This window comes from Psammomys obesus, unplaced genomic scaffold (assembly GCF_907164565.1).
Source record: "Psammomys obesus unplaced genomic scaffold, mPsaObe1.curated_primary_1811, whole genome shotgun sequence".
Taxonomy (NCBI): Eukaryota; Metazoa; Chordata; class Mammalia; order Rodentia; family Muridae; genus Psammomys; species Psammomys obesus.
The window spans coordinates 23,477,226-23,482,478 of NW_026596134.1; the positions used below are offsets into that span (position 1 = coordinate 23,477,226).

At 48.6% G+C, this 5,253-nt stretch overlaps 1 pseudogene; it reads right to left on the reverse strand.

Moving 5' to 3' along the window:
* Window positions 1–1,062: 1,062 nt before the first annotated feature.
* On the reverse strand, window positions 1,063–1,991 carry LOC129666103 (poly(rC)-binding protein 2-like; annotated as a pseudogene).
* Between the last annotated feature and the right edge of the window lie 3,262 nt (window positions 1,992–5,253).

Sequence of the window (5,253 nt, forward strand, 5' to 3'; positions counted from 1 at the left end):
ACAATGCCGGTCCTCTGCTGAACTTGGGCAGGGAGGAAGACCCCAGGGTGTTCAAGCTCTGCGCACCATTGCAGCCCAAAGCGTTCCTTTCTGTCAGGAGCTGCCTCAGTCGCCAGAGAAGACTGCTGGGGGAACCCCGGGCTGGGTTTTCTCTGCCTGCAACAAGGAAATTCACTGGGTCCCCAGAGCCTCAGCTGCTTCCCAGTGTGGGAGAGAAAAGATGGCGCCTATGAACCACAGCTGTAAGTGGATTTCAGCAAGGAGAGGGCTGATGCGGATTCAGCCTGATGAGTCGGCTGAGTGAGGGTTTCCAGCTGAGGGCCTCAAAAGAATTCTGGGGTAAACTGTTTTGTTTTGTTTTTTTTTTTTTTGGATGCTTCCAATTGAAGAAATGGTGTGTCATCTTCCTGGGATGAACCAATTCTCGTCTTTCAGTGCAAGCATCTTCTGGAATCACAGTAGTTGTTTTCGTGAAGACAGTAGAATTAAGTCACATGAGTGAGTTGGGAAGGGTTTGATTTTTACCCGAAGCCACCGCTGTGGTCTGTCTGGAAGACAGTGATGTCTTCTGTCCTGGTCCCTAGAGGCTGACACCATGGGGTCCATCAATTCTCATTAGCTCCCTTGGTCTATGTGGGTTTGGTCCATGATGGCAGGAAAGGGAAGAGACTGGAACACTCATTTATATTCCTTCCACCTGAACTGCCTTACTGATGGTTTCCTCTGTTTCAACCCCCCCCCCAGCTCCCACCAGGAGCTTCAGACCCTCCCACTTGGGCTGGAGTCTCTTTTTCTCCCCTTGTCCTTTACCTTAGGGTACTCTAGCTGCTGTCCTGTTATCCCCATGGCTTCCCCTGGTGACTTACTCTTGATGAGCTTTGTTGCCTCTCTCTCTCTCTCTCTCTCTCTCTCTCTCTCTCTCTCTCCCTCCTCTCCTCTCCTCTCCTTTTTGAGGAAGGAATTAAAACACTTTAATTAAAATATCATGAGTTGATGATAAAGTGTGCAGAAACTGAAAATTTATCAACTACTTAAACCCTGGAAGCGCTGACTGTTCCGAAACTATCCAGATGGATTATGGGTGGTGTGAAGAGCAGAAAGGGATGATGGAGGAATCTGCACTGTTCTAGCTGCTGCCATGCCACCTGTCTCCAAGGAAAGCCTGAGTTTGATTAGATACTGGGCCAGACTAATGGTGGCAGCAGATCCAGTGATAGAACCTGCCTATCAGCAGATCCTTCCATTGTGTTCGCAGTCTTCATCTGCACCCCAGACATCTGGCGGAACTCCTTGATTTTGGTGCCAATCAAATAATTTAGGATGGCAAGTTCATGAGAAGTAATTTGAGCACATGCATCCAAAACTTGTCCAATAGCCTTTCACCTCTGGAGAGCTGGATTCAGGGCCAGTGACTCCAACATTGCCACGGCTCATGGGAAAATGAGACTGTTGCATTTTCAACTGGTGCAGCTTGGTCGAATCTGGCTGTGGCATGGCATGCTGCCCTTGAATGGTATAGGCCTCTAGAGGTGGTCGCTCCGGGTCAGGGTTTCAGCACATAGACGGGGTGGTGTGGAGAAAGCTCACTCTGTCACTGCCTGTGCTATCCCTGTCCTGACCAACTCGAGGGAGGTTGACCCTGCAACCACCCTTTCCAATAAGAGAGCCACACTGACTATCAGGGATCACCAGCCGTAAGGTAACCAGGGCTCTGCTGGCAGCCGTGCTATTGGCCACAGAGCTGCTTATGTCCTCCTCTTCCATTTTCTCGGTGATCGTAGCAAAGTCATTGAAGATGGCATCAGTCAGTCCAGCCAAAGTGACGATTCTCTTAGGACAGTTCCCTTCTGACATACTAATAGGTGTACACTCCTCTCAGGCATCTTCTTAATAGCTTTTCCTTTCTTTCCGATGATACTACCAGCTTCCTTTCCATGCCTAGGCAGCCTGATGGTGACATGTAATCCACCTTCAATCATGTCGGTGTCCATGTCTCGCAGTCGTAGGGAGCTGGACTCAGAATGGTCATGTGTTTGTTCACTGGAGGCCTGAGTCCACTGAGAGGAAAAGGGGAGCCTGCAGGAAGGGGATAGGGTATAGGTAGATGACAACAGGTGGGGACAGGAAGGTAAGGGACAGAGGATTTGGGTGGAAGAAGGAGGAAAGGTTACGGCTCCTCTGGCTGCTGCCGCTGCTGGTCTGAGTGCCAGTCTTTCTTTCTTTCTCTCTTTCTTCCTTCCTTCCTTCCTTCCTTCCTTCCTTCCTTCCTTCCTTTCTTTCTTTCTTTCTTTCTTTCTTTCTTTCTTTCTTTCTTTCTTTCTTTTAAGATTATGTTCAAGTTTATGTATGCATGTATCTGCGTGGGAGTATTGCATGGGAGTGTAGTTGCCTGTGGAGGTGGAGATGGGCAGCAGCAAACGTCATGGGTTGGAGCAGTTGTGAGCTGCCTAGTGTGGGTGCTAGTCTGAACTGGCACCCTCTGCAAGAGCAGTGCCATGCACTTGGTTGCTGGGCCATCATCTCTCCAGCCCCCTCCGGATGCCTTTACAGTCAGTTGTGGGTGAATGCCATTGGAATTCAAAGGAGAACAAAGCACAAGCACTGTACAACAGCACGCTTTCAAACCAAGGTGATTTTTTTTTTTTTTAATTAAGCAGACACAAACACGTCAAGGATCTTATTTTTGTTATTGTGGATGAAAACTGTTAAGACGTTAGAAGCAGTTCAAGAGAGACGTCCGAAATTCACAGGGAATTTGGCCACAATGAAATTAATTCCCAAATAGAGACACCCCTTGACTTACAATGGGGTTACATCTTGATGCACCCATCACAGGTTGAAAATGCATTCATCATAGCTCGCCTGCAAGCATCACGGCTCACCCCAGCCTGCCTGCTGAGATATTTCTGTCATCCCACGGTATAGCACAGTCATCAACACAAAGGGTACTTTCTAATAAGCAACTGGAGACCCTGCAGTTTAATGAACTGCAGCTACTAACACTGGTCCTGAAAATGAAATGGCAGAATGGCTGTGTGGGCATAGGGCATAGAGATGAATGCTTTGTGGACAAGACAGGATGCAAAAGCATATGTCACAGTGTTCTAGCTTCAAACACGATGATCAAAGGCAACCCAGAGGAGAGTGTTCATTTCTGCTATTGCTTCCAGGTCACAGTCCACTGGGGAAGAAAGTTGGGGCAGGAACTCAAGGCAGGAACCTGGAGCAGAAACCATGAGGGAAGGCTACTTACTGACTAGCTTGCTTGCTCATGTTCAGTTAACTGTTTACACAGGCCAGGTCCACCTACCCAGGCATAGTACCTGCTGCCCATAGTAGGCTGGGCACTTCCACATCAATCAGCGTTAAAGAATATGCCCCATAGACATGCCCACAGGCCATTCTGACGGAGACAATTCTTCAGTTGAGGTTCCCTCATTCCAGGTATGGTAGAATACCCACTTTGGCTGTTATGTTTGAGTGCTTGATTACCCAACTGGTGGAACTGTTTGGGAAGGATTAGAAGTGTGGCCTTGTTGGAGACGTTTCAAAGTTAGCTTTCTCTCTGTCTCTGTCTCTGTCTCACTCTCTACCTCCTACCTGCAAATAGGGATGCAAGCTCGCAGCTACTTCTCTGGCTCCGTACCTGCCTGCTTGCTGCCATGCTTCCCACCATGAAGGTAACAGACTCACTCTCTGGAACTCAATAAGCCCTTTCTTCTATAAGTTTGCTTTGGTCGTGGTGTCTCTTCACAGCAATAGAGCAGTAACTAAGACACCAGGTGACTCCGGGTTGTGCTAAATTGAAAACTAAGCAGGGCGCACACTCTCCATATACCGTCGGCAGCACAGCATGCCGCGGTGCTAACTGCTTTCTTCACGTGGTCTCACAGCTCATGTTGCGGCCCAGCCTCGTGAGAGATCATCTTCCTGCAGAATGCAAGCCTGAGAAAAGACAACGCTTCAACACTTGAAGTCTGGTTTCTAGTGAACAGAGGTTGCTCTCACACCTTGGTGACATTAAAAATCTGACGTTTAGAAGCTGGGCGTGTAGTCCGGCTGGCAGAATTGTCCCGAGTTCCTGTCCCAACTGACATGCACAAAGCTGGAGCCTTCACTCCTGAGCACCCCATAAGCCAGGTGTGATGGTGTGTAGCTGCAATTCTAGCACTTGGGAGAGAGGAGAATCAGGAGTTTGAGGGCACCCTTGGATACGTAGTGAGTCTGAGGCTACCTGGACCAGGCTTGGGTAGCCTGGGTTACCCTATCTTAAAAATTAAAAAAAAAAAAAAAATCATAAGTTGAACCAGTGTTAAGTGTGAAACGGACAGTAAAAAAATCGTCTGACCTCTTGGGGAGACAGAAAAGAAAGTCAGTTGAACCTCCCCAGGACAGAATTAATGCGAATGCCTTGGGGGAAAAAAAATGGCCTAAACTACTCTGAGTTATCTATAGTTACTGAATTTATAAAACAGCTCAAAGGCAACGAAAGCCCCAGAGCACAATGGAATAACCTGGAAGGGTTAATGCTGTTTTCCAAGGGAAACCAGAATCTCCCTACGCCAGGTTTGCCAAGCACTTAATACTTGCAGGCACACCGGGGCTGATAATCTACTTCGGGATTTAATACACGGAGAGCTATCTGTTCCTCCCCCCCCCCCCCCCCCCCCCAGCTGTCGGCTTGATGGGACAATTTCTTCCCGGTGACATAGACGTATTTAGAAATTGAGACCCCTTGTAAAGTTTTCCTCTCGGGGAAAAACCAGAAGTTTCCACCATCTTTGACAAAGCCACATCCAACAGCTTCATTTTATAGGACAGAAAACTAAGAATCAGATTTGGCCGTGAGCTAGTCCTGGGCCTGCCGCTTGTTCATTGATCCCTGGTTAGAAAGTTGGCTGGGGCTGAGGCGGCGGAGGTGTTCCTCTTTGGCTCTGTTTGGCTGCACAGAGGGCCTCTCTGAACTGGCGGAAGCAGGCTTGACAGATGGCTTTCATCTCCCGTGCTCTGGAAACCTGCCCCCCAACCCCCCGAACTCCGTAATTGGATGCCGGGAGCTGTAAGAAAACAGGAATCTATATTAAATCATGGCCCGCCGTCCCTAGTTAGACCTTGGAATTTGGCTGAGCGCACCGTGGAGGATGTTCATTTGTTGTGTCGACAGGGACACTCAGCGTTTACAAATCTTTTTTTTTTTTTTTTTCGGTAACTTGAGTCCCAGCATCGTCCCGGGGCTGCGGCAGTAGGTTCCTC